This window comes from Leucoraja erinacea, chromosome 9 (genome assembly GCF_028641065.1).
Source record: "Leucoraja erinacea ecotype New England chromosome 9, Leri_hhj_1, whole genome shotgun sequence".
NCBI classification, from domain to species: domain Eukaryota; kingdom Metazoa; phylum Chordata; class Chondrichthyes; order Rajiformes; family Rajidae; genus Leucoraja; species Leucoraja erinaceus.
The window spans coordinates 61,122,141-61,145,741 of record NC_073385.1 but is presented as its reverse complement, the minus strand read 5'-3'; the positions used below and the strand labels follow the sequence as shown (position 1 = coordinate 61,145,741).

General features: G+C 45.3%; 1 protein-coding gene and 1 long non-coding RNA gene across 2 annotated transcripts in view; one reads left to right on the top strand and one right to left on the bottom strand.

The window, feature by feature from the left end:
• The window catches only part of rad51b (RAD51 paralog B), a 569,504-nt gene that overhangs the window by 418,596 nt on the left and 127,307 nt on the right, over positions 1-23,601 (bottom strand). The gene's annotated exons all lie outside the window — the stretch shown is intronic.
• On the top strand, positions 18,343-20,144 carry LOC129700470 (uncharacterized). Its single transcript, XR_008724066.1, has 2 exons — positions 18,343-19,099; positions 19,656-20,144. It is a non-coding gene; the product is annotated as an uncharacterized LOC129700470 (long non-coding RNA).

Sequence of the window (23,601 nt, the reverse complement as noted above, 5' to 3'; positions counted from 1 at the left end):
TATTGGACACCACAGCAAGACACTTACCACCAGGGAACTGCAAATCACTGAATGTTCCCAGTGTCAACCAGTGTATTTGGAAACAAGTCGGAGCCTCAATCAGAGCCAGGGACTTGAAACTACAGAAAGTTCTGAAAGTCCTAACAGCGGGAATTACGGTTTTCGCCCGCACAATAAACGAAAAAAGACATGACACAAGATCACCAGAATGCACTGGCTTTATTTTGCAACTACCAATACGCGTTAAATAGTATTAGGAAGAGTGCCATTCAACCGGCTTTAGACCCCAAATTTGCAAGTCTGTGCAAACCTGGAACCTCCAAACCACCAATATTACTATTTGGAGGTGACTTATCCAAACAGGAAAAAGAACTTGACGAAGAGGCTAAAACCCCGGGGCTCATTAAAAGCAACGTCTAAAAACTACTTCACCAGAAACAGCACCCCTACACACCACCAGTCGGCCAAGACAAACTGGTGAAAGCTCGAAGGCCAGGAACACTCAACATCAGTCTTTTTTAGGCCATGGCCCAGACCGGCCTTCCTGGGAAATGCGCTAACCCTCAACACCGACCCAACTACAGATCCAAACACCGGCGCCTCAACGTCCACGGAGGATGCCGGAAAAAGTAACAAACCTACCAATAGTAACCATGGAGGTAGGTGGGTCTGGTTCCTTACGAATTAAAGAGAGCATGGAGGTTGGTGGGAGATTACAATTCTATCTGGATGCATGGAATAATTTAACTACCGACACTTATATTTTAAGCAGTATAGGGTTATACCATAGAATTTATACAAAAACATAATCCTCCAGTTCAGCATGTACCGAACCGAATGTTCATGCTTACAGGCAAAGAAAAATCAAAAGCGCATGCTGAACTACAGTGGCCATATAAAAAAGGAGTAATGGAGGTAACCCAACACGAATCACAGGAATTCATGTCCAAAATCTTTATCATAAGCAAGAAAGATGGTGGTTGCCGCATCATCATAGATTTGACTAATTTGAATACTTTCGTAGAATATATTCATTTCAAGATGGAAACCTTTGTTACTGCTAAGCAATTGATTTCCTAGGTTACTACATGGCAAGCATCGATTTAAAAGATGCTTACTATACAGTTCCCATAAGAGGTGACCACAGATGTTATTTAACACAATGGATTACCTGGGGTTCACCATTAACTCAGTTCACATGTCGGTGACTTTGCCGAAAGAAAAGGTTACAGCCTTAATAGAGGCTTGCAGCAAAATCATTGACATCACTAAACCATCCATCAGACTGGTAGCAAGAATAATTGGCAAAATAGTGGCTGCGTTTCCAGCCACACAATTCGGACCTTTACATTATCGAAATTTACAGAGGGCTAAAATACGAGCACTCAAAAATTTATGGTGGTCATTTTGACAGACCAATGAAGCTACCAACAGAGGCTATAATGGAACTAAAATGGTGGGAAGATAACATTAGGCATTGTACCAATCCAATCGTTATCAGCAACCCGTCTATGGAACTACAAACTAATGCCAGTGCACTTGGTTGGGGTGCTACCAATTCCATCTCCAGCTGTGGGGGAGATGGAATGCACAGGAGGCATCATTATTACAAACACTGGGCATAAACTACCTGGAAATGTTACGTGCATTCCATGGCCTTAAGTCATATTGTTCTGGGTTATATCACCAGCATGTTAGACTACAAATTGACAACACCACCGTGGTAGCATATATCAACCACATGGGTGGAAACAAATCGACATCATGTGACAATCTGGCCAACACAATTTGGCAATAGTGTATCCAGAGAGATATTTGGATATCAGCTACCTACTTACCAGGTAAACTAAATTTAGTGGCAGACACCAGGTCATGCAAATTCAATGAAAACACTGAATGGATGTTGGATAAAAATGTATTTGCTGAAATTACAGCACGGTATGGAACACCAGATATCGACCTATTCGCATCCAGGCTCAATCACCAGTTATCGAATTATGTTTCATGGGAACCAGACCCTGGGGCAGCGGCAACAGATGCATTTTCGCTGCATTGGGGGAAATTGTTTATTTATGCATTCCCTCCTTTCTGCCTCATCAGTCGGGTATTAAGGAAAATACAGCAAGACTCTGTGTCTGGTATTTTGATAGTACCCGATTGGCCTACTCAACCATGGTTCCCGGTGATACTCGACATGGTATTAGAACCATGCATCACCATCCATCATAGACCTAATTTAATGGTTCATCCCGCAACAAGGGAAAGTTACCCATGTCATAATTATATAAACCTATTAATTTGTAGAGTTTGAAAGCACCTCTACTACACCTGGGACTGACGGACCGAACAGTGGATATTATTTCAGCGGCCCACAGACAGTCCACCAAAAAACAGTACTTGGTGTACATCAAGAAATGGGAAATGTACTGTCACAACAATAACATCACCCACAGATCTATGAACATCCCGTCTGTTCTGGAATTCCTGGCAAGCCTCCATTACGATGAGGGGCTCAGTTATAGTGCCATCAACTGCGCCAGAAGTGTTCTGTCAACATACCTGTGGCAAGGAACAGAGTGGCATTATGTTGGGACACACCCTGGTAACCAAACTCATGAGGGGCATTTTTAATGTTAATCCCCCAAGAACCAGGTACTCCCAAATATGGGATGTGAGCATTGTACTGGCCATGTTAAGAAACTGGTCTCCAGCTACAGCTCTGTCCCTACAGAAACTGACTATGACAACAGGCATGCTGATGGCCTAGGTCACGGCACAAAGGGTCCAGTCACTACAGAAACTAAGGCTGGACAACATGATTATTTAATCTGGAAATTTAACTTTTCACATCAATGAATTAGTCAAACAGAACAGACAGGGGTCAGCAGGCCTAAAAACAGAATTCAGGGCCTACCCGACAGATGATCGTCTCTGTATTGTAACACACTTACTATTATATATGGAGTATACTAAGATCATCAGAGGCAAAGAAATGTCACTTTTAATCAGCTACAAACAGCCACACAAAAAAGTGACAGTCCAGACCATCTTGAGATGGCTAAAACAGGTCCTAATAAAGGCTGGAGTAGACACTAGCATTTTTAAATCTCACTCCACCAGGGCTGCAGCTACATCGGCAGCTATGAAGTTGGATGTTCCTATGGACCAAATCTTCAAAACAGCAGGATGGTCAACGGAGAAAACTTTCCAACGATTTTATAACAAACCAGTCATTGAACCTGGAACATTTGCAGAAACAATTTTAAGTTCTGTAATATAATTTTACCCCATAAATAGGGGCTATAATTTGGTGTTAATAAATTTATTGTTGGGATTTCAATATCGTATTGATGTCTAATGATGTTAACACTATTCTCCCCATAATCAAGGCAGATGTGATGCATGGACTCGTTTCCACGGCATGAAATCAGAGCTTTAAAATCTTCACGTAGTCACGTGACTCCGAAGTAAAATAGTAAGATTAAACGAGAACTTACCAGTTTGAAGTTTGATCGTTATTTTATGAGGAGCAACGTTGAGGGAATGCGTGCCCCCCACTCCCACCCTTGATCATATACTCAACTGGTATCTCTTTTCTAATCTTACTATGTTTAGTCATTACAGTTATCTGTGATTTCTCACCGCTGCTTTGAAGAATGACACACATGCGTCCTGGCAGGGGTTCTTCACATATTCCCTCAACGTTACTCCTCATAAAATAACGATCAAACTTCAAACTGGTAAGTTCTCGTTTAATCGTACTATTCTCTGCAATTTCTTGCTGTCTTGGATGGAGTCTTTGATATTTCCACCCTGCAAAAAGGTTCTGACTCTTCCCAATCTCTGCCTCTCATAATTTTAGATACCGTTCAGCGTTTGACTCCGCAGAGAAAACAATCCAAGTTTGTCCAACCCCACTTTGTAGCTAATACCCTTGAAACCAGGCAGGTGCACCCTTTCCAAAACTTCCACATCCTTCCAGATTGGGCAAAGCTGCCATCCCTCCTCTGTCTCAATAGACAATAGGTGCAGGAGTAGGCCATTCGGCCCTTCGAGCCAGCAGCGCCATTCAATGTGATCATGGCTGATCATCCCCAATAAGTATCCTGTTCCTGCCTTCTCCCCATATCCCCTGACTCCGCTATCTTTAAGAGCCCTATCTAGCTCTCTCTTGAAAGTATCCAGAGAACCGGCCTCCACCGTCCTCTGAGCGAGCAAATTCCACAGACTCGCAACTCTCTGTGAGAAAAAGTGTTTCCTCATCTCCGTTCTAAATGGCTTACCCCTTATTCTTAAACAGTGGCCCCTGGTTCTGGACTCCCCCAACATCTGGAACATGTTTCCTGCCTCTAGCGTGTCCAAACCCTTAATAATCTTATATGTTTCAATGAGATCCTGTCATCCTTCTAAACTCAAGAGTATACAAGCCCAGCCGCTCCATTCTCTCAACATATGACAGTCCCGCCATCCCGGAAATTAACCTTGTAACGTACGCTGCTCTCCCTCAATAGCAAATATGTCATTCCTCAAATTAAGGGACCAAAACTGCACACAATACTCCAGGTGTGGTCTCACTAGGGCGCTATACAATTGCAGAAGGACCCCTTTGCTCCTATACTCAACACCTCTTGTTATGAAGGCCAACATGCCATTCACTTTCTTCATTGCCTCTGCATTTTCTGCTCCAATCAGTCTTGGGCCCAACCAGCCCTGGTCTAAAAAGCACAGTAAAGACTTGGTAGGCTCTTTGAAACAGGCACAGAAATTGTCATCAAAACATGGGGTGACACAATTTCTTGGCGGCCACGTGCATGCATGCATGCGCGCGTGTGAGGCTTCAGCCGTGGGCGGTAGCATCGTTAGCTGACCTGGTTGGTAACCGACTCCAAACTCCAGCAACAGCAGCTTCATCCGCCCCGAATTGTGGGGCTTGAATCGGCCCGTTCACGGGGCATTTCATCGGCCGGCGGGGGCTACAACATCGGGAGCGTCGATCGCCTCGATGAAGCAGTTTGATTTTAAGCCACACAAGGCGCTGAAAGGCCCCGCGAACTGGCCGATTGAGCCCTTAGAAAGCATCTGATAAAGTCCGGATTACCAAAACATTGGGGGGGTTGTCCCACACCTCTCAAAGCATGGGGGGCTGTATGTCCCCTGTCCCCCCCAGGAGTTCCACCCATGCTTTGAAAGCCTTTGTTCGCTTCACCGTCAGGACAGAGCACCTGAAGGTGGAGGGAGAAAGGGTGGCAAGAGCTGGAACTTTCACCTAAAATTAGATATAGTGCATAGCCAAGGTGAAGCAGGATCTGGGGTAGCGGGGGAAGTGCTTCATCTCAATGGTGCGGAAAAATCAATCCATCAGGTGCAAGGTGCACTGGAAGTTGCTGCTCACAGCAGGGGCGAGGACTACACTCCATCTTTCCCACGCAGCAACCAACCCAAGCACGTTCCATCTCATCTGGAGATCCGGAGGGCCCACAGAGTTACAGTATGCATATCTCCAAAGAACAGACAAGAGAGATGACAATGTACCTAATGAGGCCTTCGTTCTGATACCCACCTCTGGAGCTTTCAAGTTGTGCATTAACCCTGGGAGCAAAAAGACCATCGCCCGGTCATGTCGCCACAGAATGCTCCATTTAGCTCAACAGCACCAGGCAACTGACCTTCTCCTTGCTCAGAAGAATACCTTTGACCGACCCCAACGTCAATGTCCTTGAAACTCCCTGGGAATTGGGGGATCCTGATAGATGACTCCCTCAGTAGATGGTCCATCATTCATGGCCAGAATTCTCAAGCAAGTATCAAGACACTTTCCCTAAGGTGTCAGCAGACCTGCATTCGCAAGACCTACAGCCAGTAATATGTAGGAAGGAACAGCAGATGCTGGTTTAAAACAAAGATAGACACAAAATGTTGAGAGTAACTCAACGGAACAGGCAGCATTTCCGGATGGAAGGAATGGGTGACGTTTTGGGTCGAGACCCTTCTTCAGACTGACAAAGAATCTCGACCCAAAACGTTGCCGTTCCTTCTCTCTAGAGATGCTGCCTGCAGCATTTTGTGTCTATCTAGAGCCGGTATTAAATCTACCAAGCTGGCCTTGCCCATGCCAACAGTAGCTTCCAGCCACCCAGCAAACCGGCCAATCCGATTAAGCAAATGCCACTTAGCTCTCTGTATAAAGGAAATATTAAACGCACACACATTTTTTAATAGGCTTTAAGTTTGAACCAACATTCCTGAAAGAAACGTTTTGACATTTTATCATTTGGCTCTAGTATATGGCAGGGAATAAAGCTAAGCGCCTTTGTTCCAGAAAAGTTAATAAATAAGCCATGTGCTGTAATTGATTTCCATGCTGCGTTTACCATCCATCTGGATTTAATTACTGCTGGGAATGAGAATGTATAACAGCAGGAGAGGGCTTGCACACAGATTTCTCACGCTCACAGGATCAGTTTGGGAAACTTTCCATTTTCGGGGTACGATGAGGTTTTGAGGAGGGGATGCTGCCACTCACCATAACTCTGATGGCAATTAAATACTGAGCACGGCCATGGCGTCCAGCAGGCACCCCCTCACACAACATCTCCCCCACCCCCCACCCAATCCACTGTGGCATTCATCTGGTAAAGTATTCCCACCTTGTGTTGACTGTGCTGCTGCCTGACCCTGCTTTTGTTGTCGAGGGCATGAGGAGGTGTCAGGGCATGACAAGCCTATCTTTCTGTAACTGTAATGGCCCTGTCCCACTGTACGAGTTCATTCAAGTGCTCTCCCGAGTTTAAAAAAAAATCAAACTCGTGGTAAGCTCGTAGAATGAACGTAGATGGGTACGTCGGAGCTCGCAGACGTCTCTTAGCGGCTCGTAACGTTAACGGCAGCTACTAGGGAAGACGCGCTAATGGCAGGTAAGCTCGACTTGTAAAGATTTTTCAACATGTTGAAAAATGTCCATGAGTGCCCCGAGTACTTATGAGCGGCCATTACCGTAAATCTCCGAGTTCGAATCAGGGCAAACTTGGGGAGAACTCGGGAGAGCACTTGAATGAACTCGTACAGTGGGACAGGGCCATTACAGTTACAGAAAGATAGGCTTGTCATGCCCTGACACCTCCTCATGCCCTCGACAACAAAAGCAGGGTCAGGCAGCAGCACAGTCAACACAAGGTGGGAATACTTTACCAGATGAATGCCACTGTGGATTGGGTCGGGGGTGGGGGAGATGTTGTGTGAGGGGGTGCCTGCTGGACGTCATGGCCGTGCTCAGTATTTAATTGCCATCAGAGTTATGGTGAGTGGCAGCATCCCCTCCTCAAAACCTCATCGTACCCCGAAAATGGAAAGTTTCCCAAACTGATCCTGTGAGCGTGAGAAATCTGTGTGCAAGCCCTCTCCTGCTTTAACTAAATGTTGAGCCTTCCTGGGGTGTTGTGGGCCTGACTCAACGAAACACCAGTGAAGGGAGGTGCCCACTTGCATCTACTTGCATCTACACTATCAGTTTTTTAAATGTGCCTGTAAACATGTAGGTAGCTGCATATGGAGTTAGTTATTGTCCTTAGCATAAGTTGGTATAATCAGTTTAGATAGTACTTTGGCTTTGTGCGTGGGTTTTCTTGGTTGAGCGCTTATCCTGGTGTTACAGCACAAGTACTTTGTGTTTTAATTGCAATACATGCCAACTTCCAATTGAGCCAAGCAAAGTCTCAGCGTTCATGAAGCCACTGAGAAATCAGCAGCGGTCAGCTTTGGGGACCTCCTATCATCAGGGAAACTCTTGCATTAAAAAGCCCTCAAAGAAGGGGATATCAGTCTGAAAACGAGGTCCCGAACCAAATCATCATCGGTCCATTTCCCTCCACAGACGTTGCCTGACCGGCTGAGTTTTTCCAGAAGTTTTGTTTCTGCTCAAGATTCCAGTATCTGCCGTCTGTTGTGTCTGCAAACTCCTACGTTTATACTGAGAGTTTCATATCTCAGCTCATCCTGACGATTTCACAAACAATGAACTACTTTTAAATTGTTCTAACTTGCACGGAGGAATTGCTTGCAAACAGCAATGCGACAATGAGTAAACAAGAAGTATGGGGGTAAGGTGGTGGTTAGTTGTTGAGAAAATGAACTCCCGTTGTCAAAGAGTCATGGAGGGGTACAGCATGGAAAGAGGTCCTTCAGAGCACCAATTTTGAAGCCATTATTCAAGCATCCACTTACACCAACCGAATCCTAAACAGCTTTAGTTTCCCCATGTTGCCGTCAACTTGCCCCAGATTCTACCACTCTGCTGCACGACCTGCATGATTTTGGTAGTGGGACGAAATCACAGCACCGAGAGGAAATCCACGAGATCACAGGGAAGCATGCAAACTCTGCACCAACAGCCACTCGGGAGAGTTTAAATTAGATCAGGCAATCCCATCAGGCAGAAGGAACAGAAGTGTGAAAACGCACACCTCCAGATTCAGGGAGTTTTTTACTCAGCTGTTATCAGGCAACTGAATGACCCTACCATCATCCAAGATCAGTACCAAATTACTACCTGCCTCATTGGTGACCCTCAGACTATCTTTGATCAGACGTTACTGGCTTTACCTTGCACTAAACGTTATTCCCTTATCATGTACTGTACACTGTAATCTTGTAAAAATGAAATGAAAAATGATTCAATTTATTCTCATTGTCAGTGTACAGTACAGAGACAACGAAATGCATTTTTAGCATCTCCCTTGAAAGGGAGACACAGGGCGTCGCGGTGTGCCCGCGCCTGCCGCCGTAACATTCCATTACAGGCAAAGGTGGGTGAAGTGTCTTGCCCAAGGACACAACGACAGTATGCACTCCAAGCGGGATTTGAACCGGCTACCCTCCGGTCGCCAGCCGAACTCTTAGCCCATTGTGCTATCTGTCGTCCCACGACAGATTGTATTGTCTTTCTGACTGGATAGCACGCAACAAAAGCTTTTCACTGGACCTCGGTACACGTGACAATAAACCAAACTGAGATTGCCAAGGAGGCAGGATCCAATTCAGTAGTGAGGTAGGTGGGAGGCTGTGCGTTGGTACAGAGGTCGATCATTGTTGTTCAAGATGTGGACTCTTATACATCAGCGAGACCAAACTTAGACTGGGCAACCGTTTCGCTGAACACCTTCGCTCATTCCACCTGGACCTACCCGATGCAAAACACATTAATTCCCCTTCCCACTCCCTCACTGACCTTTCTGGCCTGGGCCTCTTCTATTGTGAGAGTAAGGCTAAACGCAAATTGGAGGAACAACACCTCATGTTTTGCTTGGGCAGCTTACAGCCCAGGGCTATGAATATTGATTTCTCGAAATTCAAGTAACCCCGGCATTCTCTCTCTCTCCACCCCTCCCCCACCCAAGTCACACCAGCATTCGTTCTCACCCAACAAACCTGTTAGTCGGTTGGGGGCGCTGCGAATCGTCTGCCCTGCCAGCAGCGTTTTCGTTATTTCAACTTTTTTTGTTTTTTTTGGTGCGTCTAAATGTTAGTTTAGGTGTCTCTTGGTGTGTCTTGTGTGGGGGTGGTGGGGGGGGGGGGGAGGGGGAAACGGAGGGGCGACGTTTTCCATGTCGCCTACCTCATGGTCTAACAGCATGGATTGGAGCGGTATTTCCCAGAATCGGGCCCAGAGCTTCAGCAGCGGGCACAGCAGGGACTTTTCCATCGTGGAGCGGGCGAACCCTTGCCGGGAGTCGCCAGAGAGGAGTGCTCCGATCGCTGGCCTGGTGACTTTGGCATCGAGGGGCTGTGGTCATCTAAGATTTACTAGAATGTTGCCTGGGTTTCAACAACTAAGTTACAGAGATAGGTTGAATAAGTTAGGTCTTTATTCTCTGGAGCGCAGAAGGTTAAGGGGGGACTTGATAGAGGTCTTTAAAATGATGAGAGGGATAGATAGAGTTGATGTGGACAAGCTTTTCCCTTTGAGAATAGGGAAGATTCAAACAAGAGGACATGACTTCAGAATTAAGGGACAGAGGTTTAGGGGTAACATGAGGGGGAATTTCTTTACTCAGAGAGTGGTAGCGGTGTGGAATGAGCTTCCAGTGGAAGTGGTGTCAGCAGGTTCATTGGTATCATTTAAAAATAAATTGGATAGGCATATGGATGAGAAGGTAATGGAGGGTTATGGTATGAGTGCAGGCAGGTGGGACTAAGGGAAAAAAGTTGTTCGGCACGGACTTCTAGGGCCGAGATGGCCTGTTTCCGTGCTGTAATTGGTATATGGTTATATGGTTATAAGTATGGAGCTGCAAGAGATGTGCAAGGTCCTCAATGAATAGGGAACATATGAAAGTTCATGACGATGCCTTGAGGACAATCCCTTTTACAGTCGAGGTGGTGTTAGATATCCCAAGATGTTTGAACATTGATATATCTCCCAAGCGCAATTAAATATATCCAAGGACAAGTGTGGGAATCTAGGGAATAAATTGAAGGAGTCCTGGCTGAGATATATGAATCTTCATTAGTTTAATTTAGAGATACAGCGCGGAAACAGGCCCTTCGGCCCACTGAGTCCAAGCCGACCAGCGATCCCTGCACATTAACACTATCCTACAAACATTAGGGACAATTTTTTTACACTTATACCTAGCCCATTAACCTACAAACCTGTACATCTTTGGAGTGTGGGAGGAAACCGAGGATCTCGGAGAAAGCCCACGCAGGTCACAGGGAAAACATAGAAAACTCCGTACAGGCAGCGCCGGTAATCAGGATCATACCCGGGTCCCTGGCGATGTAAGCACTGTAAGGCAGCAACTCTACCGCTGCGCCACCGTGGCATATTAGAAGACTGGAGTGCGGCTAATGTTATGCCTCCATTTAAAAAGAGTTGCAACTAAAAACCTGGGAATTAAAGTCAGTCAAACATCTGTGGTAGGAAAGTTAAGGGCCTGTCCCACTGCGGGGATCTAATTCGCGAGTTTCGAAGAGTTTGCCCTCGACTCATACTCGCAGCATGGTCGACATGAGGTCCTAGGAAGTCTTTGTAACTCTCCTTTATGCTCGAGAGTAGCCCCCGTGTACTCAAGGCGTCAGTTAAGTCACGCCGTTTTTTCTGCTGAAAAATGCCCGCGAGTAAAAAAGGTCTCCAAGGAAAATATCAATATTTTTTACTCGTAGGTGTAGTCGAGGTAGGTCGTAGTAGGTCGTAATGCTATCGTAGGTAATCGAAGGCAATCGAATGTAGTCGAAGGTGATAGCTTGTTGAGAAAATCAAGGTAAGTAAACCGACCAGTAATGTTAAATACCCACTAAACTTTATTAAAAGTTGTATGGCTTCTTAAAAGTGTCTCCACTCCTTCTCACCCCCTTCCCCCCCTCTCTCTCCCCTTCTCTCCTCCCCCCCCTCTCCGTGCTCTCTTAAGGACTTACCGTAACTGTGTCAGCCGTCTTTTACCTTCCAGTTCATCGCTTGTGTGTATTTCAGACAGCGCTCTCCCGCTTTCCCCTGCCCCCGCCTTTGCGATGTGTGTGTGTGTGTGTGTGTGTGTGTGTGTGTGTGTGTGTGTGTGTGCGTGCGTGCGTGCGTGCGTGCGCGCGCGTGTGTGTGTGTGTGTGTGTGTGTGTGTGTGTGTGTGTGTGTGTGTGTGTGTGTGTGTGTGTGTGTGTGTGTGTGTGTGTGTGTGTGTGTGTGTGTGTGTGTGTGTGTGTGTGTGTGTGTGTGTGTGTGTGTGTGTGTGTATATATAGGCGGTCGATCCGGCTCGCGGTTTAATCGCTGACGGTCGATCCAACTCGAGGTTTTTCAGGCGAGTGCCCTCGAGCTTGAAAGTCAAAGACAGTCGCTGATAAGTCGCGTTAGTGGGACAGGCCCTTTGCTGGGGAGGATCCTGAGTAATAACGATCTGAGTAATGGGAGATAATGTCTCACAAATGTGACAGAGTTTTTTGAAGAAGTCACGAAGAAGGTTGACAAGGGTGCAGCCTACAACCTTACCTAAATGGACACCCGCAAGGCCTTCGATAAGGCTGCTCTGAAAGGTGAGAATGCATGGGATATAGCAAGAACATGCTATGGCTTCACGGTAGGAAGCTGAAGGTGCTGGTGGTTGTTTAAGGAAGCAGCCAGATGAAGTAGTTGAGGCAGGTACAACAATAACATTTAGATAGGTATATGGGTAGGAAATGTTTTGAGGGATGTGGAACAAATGCGGACAAATGTGACTGATTTACATAAAGCATTTTGGCCGGTATGGACACGTTGGGCCGAAAGTCCAATTTCCATGCTGTTTAACTCTATATCTCAGCACTAGAGGTCAGAATTTAATCCAAAATCACTGGAGCTGTGAGGTAATAGCTAAGCTGTACTAGCTTCGCTGCTGTGCCGCCCTCTTTGAGAGCACTATGAGATCTAACGGTTCATTTGTAAGGACAATGGGAATTGCAACAACAAAAAAAACCTTTGTGAAGCGGAAGGGGCTTTCCAATTATCTTTGAGAGGGAGTAGGAATTTGAAGCTTGGAGTAAAATAAATATCCGTGCAAGAGCGGACCCGGCGACTGTGGCGAACAACCGCCAGCCGACCGAGAGCGAAGACGAGCATGACGACTGAGGAGAATGAAGACGCAGCAGATGCAGAGAATGAAGATACTGAGATGAGGAAAAACGTTTTCACTCAGAGAGTTGTGAACCTGTGGAATTCTCTGCCACAGAAGGCAATGGAGGTAAAGTCACTGGATGTTTTCAAGAGGGAGTTAGGTTTAGGGCTAACGGAATCAAAGGATATGGGGAAAAAGAAGGAACTGATTCTGGATGATCAGCCATGATCATATTGAATGGTGGTGCTGGCTCGAAGGGTCGAATGGCCTACTCCTGCACCTATTTTGCATGTTTCTATGTAGACCCGGCAGATGCTGTGCAAAATAATTTCACCGTGCTGTGCATACGTGTCAATAAAGAACCATTGAACCAATAAAGTTAACATTTGGACATTTTGACCAACTAACTATAGGAGTATAGATGTTGAGAGGTCATGTTGCAGTTGTATAAGACATTGGTGAGACCATATTTCGAGTATTGTGTTCAGTTCTTGCACCATGTTATAGGAAAGATGTTGCCAAGCTGGAAAGGGTACAGAGAAGATTTACCAGGATGTTGCCTGGACTAGAGGGTCTGATCTATAGGGAGAGGTTGAGTAGGCTGGGACTATTTCTTGGAGCACAGGAGGATAAGGGGTGATCTTATAGAGGTGTTTAAAATCATGAGAGGAATAGATCCGGTAGATGCACAGAGTCTCTTGAGTCGGTGAATTGCGGACCAGAGGACATAGGTTTGAGGTGAAGAGGTAAAAATTTAATAGGAATCTGAGGGGTAACTTTTTCACACAAAAGGTAGTGGATGTATGGAACAAGCTGCCAGAGGCGGTAGTTGAGGCTGCGACTACACCAACGTTTAAGAAACAGTAAGACAGGTACATGGATAGGACAGGTTTTGAGGGATATGGACCAAACGCAGGCGGGTGGGACTAGTGTAGCTGGGACATGTTGGCTGGTGTGGGCAAGTTGGTCCGAAGGGTCTGTTTCCACACTGTCTCACTCTATGACTCTATACCAGGCACGTTTCCGTGAGTAATTACTCAGGGCAGGCACTGGGCAGTCAGTCGACCTATAAAAATGTTTAAAAACGCGCATGCGCAGATCGGTCTCCTCTCCTGTGGGCATGCGCAGCACCTTACGCGCAGTCCACGGAGCAAAGCAGGATTTCAGCTGTCTTTATTGCCCATTGTAAGTGAAAGCTTGAAGCAGCGTCCACGGCACGTGAGTTGAACATAGTTATGTGTACTGCGGATGAAAGCACAGGAGTATTATGCCTACCTAAGATCGATGATTAAAATAATAACCATTTAATAATAAATGCTGAATTTAGCAAATGAATTGGAAATCTTTACTATTTATATTTAATAATTACCTTTTTATAATTTTAGTCAGGGTAAGCACTGCCTACCATGCCTACCCTGACGGCACGTGCCTGCTCTATACTGAGGGGAAAATGACTGGTGCTTAAGACCTTGGGTGCTGAAGGAACAGATGCTAAAGGCAATAGAATGAAGGTTCTCAATGGACTTTCATGCTGGATATACATAGAAGGTCGGAGGTGGTCCAGCATGAGGCATGAGGCAGAAACGGAGAGATGTCACAGCATGGAGGGATTTGCACATACAGTAACAATTTTAAAATTAGAACATGCTTGGTCAATGCAAATAATGGATAATGCTTGGTCAATGAGCAGCAAGGCAATGGTTGAACAGGATTTCATGCAAGTTGGGCAACTTCCAACAAGGAATTTAGACAAGCTTGATTTTGTGAAGGGCAAGAAACTGGTTCATAAATTAATAAAGTGATAGGAGCAGAATTAGGCCATTCAGCCCATTCTTCGCCATTCAATCATGGCTGATCTAACTCTCCCCCTCCACCCCATTCTCCTGCCTTCTCCCCATAACCCCTGACTCCCATACTAATCAAGAATCTATCTGTCTCTGCCTTAAAAATATCCATTGGCCTCCACAGCCTTCGGTGGCAAAGAATTCCACAGATTCACCACCCACTGACTAAAGAAATTCCACCTCTTCGCCTTCCTAAAGGAACGTCCTTTTATTCTGAGGCTATGACATCTAGTCCTAGACTCTCCCACTAGTGGAAACATCCTCTCCACAACCATTCTATCCAAGCCTTTCACTATTCGGTACATTTCAATGAGGTCCCCCCTCATCTTTCTAAACTCCGGTGAGTAGAGGCCCAGCGCTGTCAAACAGCCATCATATGTTAACCCACTCATTCCTGGGATCATTCTCGTAAACTCCCTTTAGACCCTCTGGACCTTCTTAGTCTGAAAGGCACTGGAATAATTGAGAGTGGAGCTAACAAAGGCATTGGTGAGAATTAATGAGCATCATGGGCCTGTCCCACTGTACAAGGAAATTCAAGAGCTCTCCGGAGTAAAAAAAAATCAAACTCGTGGTAAGCATGTAGAATGCACGTAGCGGGTACGTCGGAGCTCAGGACGTCTCTTAGCGGCTCGTAACGTTAACGGCAGGTACTCGGGAAACACGGTAAGCTCGTGAAGACTCGTGAAGTTTTTTCAACATGTTGAAAAATGTCCACGTGAGCCCCGAGTACCTACGAGCGGCTATTACCATAATTCTCCGAGTTCAAATCAGGGGAAACTCGGGAAAACTCTTGAATTAGCTCGTACAGTGGGACAGCCCCATCAAATCAGCACCAACATCACCGTACCCACCACCAAATAGTGTCCCCGGTTGTCAATTATTTGAATGATCCCGCATTCCATCACTTGCCAAATACTCTTCCTCCTATAGCCAACTTTCACGCAGTAATTTGGAGGCAGTTTATGAGATCCTCTATTTGTTATGTTTCTAAATGTAGTCAAAGGTTGCCTTAAGCAACGTGCTATCCACAAAGAGGTGATTGGTCCAAGATTGCTACAATTAGCCTCAGCTGAAGAATCAGCTACATTCTGAAATCTCCACCCGGGTCATGTACATTTATCCAGCGGGAAACTAAAGAGAGGCGCTGACTACTCACTGAGCATGAATTTCCTATCTTCATCTACAAATCCCTCTGGAGCAGTCCAACTAATTTGGCCTACTTACGACAAAACAATACTGGAGGCACTAGAGATGATGCAAAGACATTTATGCATTCTGCAAAATAACCCCTTTCAAGAAAGATTGTGCAAGTTTTGTATGGGGTTGCCAGACAATGGGCTTTTAAAATGATGATGGGTTTAGATGGGAAATGTTAACGAGGAAATGTTACCACTCTCGGGGAATGCAAAACTGGGAATCATAAAACTATTTAACTAAATACAAAAAGGAATTTAGGAGGATCTTATTAATCTAAAGAGAAAGAAGAATTTGCTAACAGAGTGTGCTAAATAACACAGATGCAGCTGAGGGGAAACTGGAGTAATACATCAGGGAAAAGTGAATAGATGGATGTATTGCGATGCAGTCGGTCAAACGGAAGTTTGTATTGAGTATAAACATCGCAGCAGACCAAGAGGGACAAATGGTTATTTCTGTGCTGTAAACTCTGTATTTTGATACGACCGTATAGAGCTTGCCCCGTGACCTTTATGACATCCTGTAAGTTCCCTTCCTGATGGTTCCCTTCCATAATGGTGACAGAATCTTCAGCACCCTCCATCCTATTCTCTGTATCTCCCTCCCAAGCCAGTATAATCCCTCACTCTGCTGTCTCACGGCCCCATTCCTGTGACAAACTCTCTAGTCATTACCCCAAACTTTCCCCCCTCCCCCTGTAGCACTTAAGGGTGCAATATAAATCCAAGTCTGCTGTTATGTAAACACCAACCGACAGACAATCAGACTCCTACACAGCTGAATAGTTTGCTGACATTCAAGTTGCTGAGGCTTGTCCAGGAAGAATGCCAGCTTGGGTTAGAGGTCACCCTGCAGCTGTGGAGGCTGGATGCAAAAGAGAGTCTGTCCTTTTAGTAGAGAAACTGGTGTCAAAAGAAACTCTGATGAGGTCTGAATGTACTTCTCTCACACGAATGTGTAACCAACTAATGCATAGCCTACATTGCCAGACTGTAAATTAATATAGCTCCATTGCTCCCATATCAAACATCAACAACAGCCTATGTTTAAGTATTTCCAAAGCTGTCTAGATTGTTTCCTGTGTTCAGCCTTTGGCAAAGATACATAGGGAGGAGCAGGCACAACATTATAAAAACAATCCACAAGCTGGCTATTGTATTCACGGGTTATTCCCAAGCTCCGCACTGGGTAGACTTTCATCAGGTAGTAACACAAAACGTACATGTCATGCCTGTACCGAAAGACACAGTCAGACGTTTGCTCAATCCACTGAGATTATTTCACTGAGTTTCCATTTAAAGAGGCTAAAGTTGGTGTTGGCAGATTATCTAATCTGGCAGGGACATTAAGTAGGTTCATAAATGTATAATTGATAGGAGCAGAATTAGGCCATTTGGCCCATCAAGTCTACTCCACCATTCAATCATGGCTGATCTGTCTCTTGCTGCGAACCCCATTCTTCACCCTCTGACTAAAGAAATTTCTCTTCATTGTCTTCCGAAAGGAACGTCCTTTTATTCTGAGGCTATGACCTCTAGTCCTAGACTCTCCCATTAGTGGAAACATCCTCTCCACATCCATTCTATCCAAGCCTTTCACTATTCGGTAAATTTAAATAAGGTCCCGTCTTATCCTTCTCAACTCCAGCGAGTAGAGGCCCAGTGCCGTCAAACGCTCATCTTATGTAAACTCACTCATTTCTGGGATTCTCAGGAATAGGTGCCAGGTTTGATCAATCACTATATAGATTTAAGGGAAAATTTGCAATGATAGTTAATCTTCATATCCTAAGCACATCCCAATCCATAGCCAATTAATTTATTTTGCTGCAAGGTACAGTGGATATTAGAAATGCGAAAAAAATACGAAAAAACACTCCGAACGTCATGCAGCATACGAGGGGGAGAAGTAAAAACTAGTCATTGTTCAGCCAAAGGAAATGTTGCTGCCAATTTTCTCCGAAAAAAAGAAATAAAGAACAATGAAACTACGATGTGGCAATCAGGCATTCAGAAAAGTTTGGCTGAGGAAAAGTCATCTCTTCTCAAGATGTGAAGAACAGACCTTGACTCAGGGGGCAGAAATCCTGGGGGGGACAGGGGGGACACATCCACCCCCACCCGCCCCCCTGCTTTGAGAGGTGGGGGAGAACCCCCCCCCCCCCCCCCCGTTTTTGTAATCCGGACTTAATCAGACGATTTCTAAGGGCTGAATCGGCCCATTCACGGGGCCTTTCAGCGCCCGGCGCGGCTTAAAATCAAACTGCTGCATCGAGGCGATTGAGGCTCCCGATGTTGAAGCCCCCACCGGCCGATGAAAGACCCCGTGAACGGGCGGATTGAAGCACCACGATTCGGGGCGGACGAAGCTGCTGTTGCTGGAGTTCGGAGTCGGTCACCAACCAGGTCAGCTCCCGATGTTTCAGGGCCCACGGCCGAAGCCTCGCGCGTGTGTGTGTGTGTGTGTGCGCATATGTTTGTGTGTGTGTGTGTGTCTATGCCTGTATTTGTTTGTGTGCATGTATATGTGGGTCTGTTTATGACTATGTGTGTGTCTATGCGAATGTGTGTATGTGTCTGTGTGTGTGCATGTGTGCGTGTGCGTGCGTGCGTGCGCGTATGTGCGCGCACGCAAGCGGCCACCAAGAAATTGTGTTCCCCGCATGTTTTTATAGCGATTTCCGTGCCTACAGGACACTGATTCAATGTTTGATGTGCCTTGCTATAGAGTTTGACATAAACTGCTGCGTACAAGACAATGCTTGGAACTTTACCTGACAAGATGGACAAAATAAAAGTCTGAAGAAGTCTCTAACCAAAACGTCACCCATTCCTTCTCTCAAGAGATGTTGCCTGTCCCGCTGAGTTACTCCAGCATTTTTTGTCTATCTTTAGGCAAATTAATACCTATGCACCAACAATAATTCACCTTGAACACGTGCAACGCACTTCAAAGGGGGACGGAAACTACTGCTGTGGGGCTTGCAAATTTACCAATAACATATAGATCTTCTATTGTTCCCTTTCACTGCTCAAGAAGAATAGCAAATAATAGCTCTGAATCTGGGGAGTATTTGAACAGTTTAATTATAAATACTACCTCAACTTACACTCATCACAAGAAATCAGTGATTGAACCATTCAAAGCAGGTAGAAACAATTAATCTGTAGTCTGAAGAAAGGTTATGACCTGAAATGTCACCTATTCCTTCTATCCAGATATGGTGCCTGTCCCACTGAGTTACTCCAGCATTTTGTGTCTATCGCCGGTAGAAACAATTAACGTGTTCGTATTGTTAACAAGGGCGGCACGGTGACACAGCAGTAGAGTTGCTGCCTTACAGCTATTGCAGCACCAGAGACCCGGCTTCGATCCTGACTACGGGTGCTGCCTGTACGGAGTTTGTACGTTCTCCCCATGACCTGAGTGGGTTTTCTCCGAGATTTTCGGTTTCCTCCCACATTCCAAAGACATACAGGTTTGTAGGTTAATTGGCTTGGTATAAATGTAAATTGTTCCTTGTGTGGTTGGTGTGGACTCGGTGGGCTGTGTCTCCAAACTAAACTAAACTGAATTAACATGTCAGCCAAGTTTGTTTTGTTTCTTTAAAAATGAGTAGATGAGCAAATCACACACAAGCCTCTTGCTGCTCTGGTCTTGACTCCTTCAGGAGCTCTGTAGTAATTCCCAGGCGGTAAAGTTCTCAGCCATGAGAACTGCAAACGGTCGCTGTGACAGGGTGATTCCAGCTGCAACCTCCAAGTTGCACCAAAGCTCATTATTTCCAGTGGGGTTTACATGATCAGAGATTAGCGAGTGCTCCATGCCTCAGAGATCACACGAAGGTCAGTGTAGCGATTGGAGGGAGGCGGGTGGTCACTGAGAGAACACCACAAGATAGGAATTTCATTTACGAGAAAGCACGGTGCAGGCAACAGCATGAAAAATGGAAAGTGGTGAACGGTCAGCAACTCATCAAGTATGTTGAGACAGCCAAAGCATTATCTTAAAATGTAATGCAAATTCCCTTGCAGAAAGCCTGGTCGATCAGAGGAACTAACCTCCCCCCTATCGAAGGAGGCCCTGCCACAAAAGGACAGCCAAAATCATCAAAGACTCACAGCATCCTGCCCGCGCTTTTTATTTCGCTACTACCATTGGGAAGACGGTACAGGAGCTAGAAAACCGTGACCACCGGGGTCAAGAACAGTTTATTCCCAGCAACCATTGGGCTCTTGAACACTACACAGTACCCTCATTGTCAGCAACTGTGGACTGTGTGTCTCTGGTTGCACTATGGACTTTGTTTTTGTACTATTATGGTAATCCAGTATTACAATTATTAATTTATTGTATTTTTGATTATTATACATTTATCTATGTGCTATTCCATTAACGGGCCTCTGAAGTGCTGAATGCTGTGACCGATGAAGGCTAGCACACCATATAACATCTTTACAACTATAAGAATTTCATTGTTCTGTTGTTGGTCCATATATGACAAATAAACTCTAGACCCTTGAGATCTTTCCTTCTGAATGCGTTACAAAACCCTCCTCCACAACTCATTCAATTTTGTTTTTACGGTTTAGTTTAGTTTAATCTTTACCTAGGTACAGTGAAAAGCTTTTGTTGTGTGCTAACCAGTCAGCGGAAAGACAACACGTGATTACAATCCAGCCATTTACAGTGTAAATTAGTGTAAATTAACTTACCCGGTCCCCGTTTCCAGTATTTCATACATGTTTCAAAAGAAAATGGTTTAATTCCTAAATAATTCTAGGGATAACCAACTTATACATCCAAGAGGTGTATGTTTTACTGCCGATTATTGCCCATTCCAAGACTAATGTGGGCCACTTTCCTGAGCTGCTGCCGAGCTTCGAGTGAAGGTGCTCCCAGCTTGTTGTTGCATTGGGACTTTCATAATCTAGATCGAGACCTATCATTGAAGAAAGAAGGACCACACATTGCCAGTCAGGTGCCATGTCTTGTGACTTGTCCTTCTCAGCAGTGAAGGCCATGGTTTTGTGCTAAGTTGTTGAGCTGGACTGAGAGAGTAATTGCAAATCTATAGATGGCACACATCACAGCCATTGCACACTGGGATGGAAAGGATACATTTTTAGACTACGGCGACACAGTGTCACAGCGGTAGAGTTGCTTGTACGTTCTCCCCGTGTCTGCGTGGGTTTTCTCCGAGATCTTCGGTTTTCTCCCATACTCCAAAGACGGTCAGGTTTGCACGTTATTTGGCTTGGGTTTGTATACTTGGTTTGTGTGTAAATTGTCCCCAGTGTGTGTAGGCTTGTGTTAATGTGCAGGGATCGCTGGTTGGTCCGGTGGGTCGAATGGCCTGTTTCCGCGCTGTATCTCTACAGGATGTTGAAAGGAAGGGACAATGAGCACATCATTTATTTCCCCCATTTATAAGCCACAGTGGAACCTATTCTAGCTACAACCCAGTGGTATGAATATTGATTTCTCTAACTTCAAGTAATCCAGAATCCCCTCTTCCCCACCCTAGTTGTTGTACTAGTTTATTGTCGTTCTATTGAGTTCCACTGTCTGGATAACTTGTAATCGCCTACCCATAGCCAACAATGGACCATTGTGGACTCCACATGTCCTTATTTTTCATTGCTTCCATTCATTTGACCTAAGTACCATCTATATCTCTCGCTCCCCTTTCCCCTGACTCTCAGTCTGACGAAGGGTCTCGACTCAAAACGTCATCTACTCTTTTCTTCTGAGATTCTGCTTGACCCGCTGAGTTACTACAGCTTTTTGGGTCTGTCTTCAGATTAGACCAACATCTTCAGTTCCTCCCCACACATCTTTTCTAGGCTGTATTATATTCTGACATTTGCTGCTTTATTTTTAGAGGAACTGTGGTCAGATTTGCATGTTGCACAACATGAAACGCACTTTTGATTTAATAATGGAAGCAAGATTATTGATGAAGCAATGGTTTAATGTCGGGGAATATCATGAGTTCTTCACAGGAGAACAAAAATGGAACTGAGCCATCTAGCAGCCAGTAGGACTAGCAACGGAATTTGTGTTAGTAAAGATCTTAAAAGAAATTAAGAGAGACATGGTTCTCTGGGAGAAAACAAAAACTCCACACAGACAGCGTCCAAGGCCGAAGCAGACTTGGGTCCTTGGAGCAGAGAGGCAGAGTTATTGAATGCTGTGCCAACATGCTATGCAATGTAAGCCTGGGTGCCAAATTAGGAAGGTACAGCAAGTCGAGGCACATGATGAGAGAAAGTGCGCATATCTGAGCAGATAGAGGTACAACATCAGGCTGGAACATGTTAGGCAATAGTAAAACTGACAAAGGGGGAAAAACAAATGCTCCCAATAGTTTTCTTGTTGCGTATCTCAAATGTGATGAATTCCTCCTTTTAATCTGGCAGGACTGCTCCTGACCGAGACATAGTTGAGGGCGACTATGAACTTGTGTGAAATTGTGGGTGGCCACGGTGGCGCAGCAGTAGAGTTGCTGCCCTACAGCGCTTGGAGCGCCGGAGACCCGGGTTCGATCCCGACTACTGGTGCTGTCTGTACGTTCTCCTCGTGACCGCGAGGGTTTTCTCCGAGATCGGTTTCCTCCCACTCTCCAAAGACGTACAAGTATGTAGGTTAATTGGCAAATTGTCCCTAGTGTGTGTAGGAGAGTGTTAAATGTGCGGGGATCGCTGGTCGGTGCGGACTCGGTGGGCCGAAGGGCCTGTTTCCGCGCTGCATCTCAAAACGAAACTAAAACAGATCCATGGGATCCATGGGCATCAGCCCTGGAGTACACTTATGGGTTCCCAATATCTAGTTAAATAACAGCAAGGCCTGGGGATGCAAATGCTCGGGCCCAGACCGGTGGATTTCAAATGAACTAGGTACTGTGACACAGTGTGTGTTTTGGAGTACACTCATGGGTTCCCAATATCTAGTTAAATAACAGCAAGGCCTGGGGATGCAAATTGACTAGGTACTGTGACACAGTGTGTGTTTTTTTTAATACGAATAACATAGGGAATTGAATAGATTGGATTATTTTGCATCATATGAATGGAACACTCAGTGATATTTGACCAGCTCCAGTCTCTCCACGGCCCATGTATATCTATGGGTCTGTTGCTCCTTTAGACCAAAAAAACATTCATCTTCAAGTCAACTGCGCTTACGCCAACTACCTTGTGGCTTCTGCTGTTCTCAAGCAGCTCCTGTTTGAACCCTTGGTATGATGTGACAGACCCACATGGTGAAGAATAACCCATCGTGCCATCCAGAGAAGCTGGCAGCTTTCTAGATCCCACCAGTCTTCAAACCCACAGCAAAATGAACTACAATTGAATAGCTATACCAGTTCTCATTGTGAAAGGTTGGTAGATATTGAAACATATTAACCTATTCACCATCAGTGAATGCCCAGCAGCATTAGCATCACCCGACAATTCTGTACTTTGCATTTTGTTAACCCCCGCGCAGCCAGTTTAAAACTTCTGAGAAACTTAAAAGAAAAACTCTTTCTACAGACCATAAAAATACTGGGTCCCAGTTGTGGAAAGATCAGATTTGTCATCTTTGAACCCTGAGGAGTCTCACGCAGTTTTCAAAAAACCTTTCCTGCTGCTTCAAATGCGACAAGGCTTGGAGAGATATTCAGAAAATATCTGGGACAGAAGACCAAAGAAAGAGTAGTGAACCACAAATATTATAAATAATAAACTACAAAACCACTCGAAAGAATGCCTTTTGGAAAATGAAACCATTTCTCAAGGGCTGGGCACCAATCCCTCTTTGCGAATCCAATCTCTGTGTAAATCATCCCCTGCCATGTCTGAACAAATGCTCGACACACACATAAACAAATAATAACCAGACAGATTGATTGAGTGCAGGCTGGTGAATAGGGAGGCGTTCACCTGAGTGCTGAAAATTACTGACACCATGAAAGCCTCGCAGAAAATAAACCGA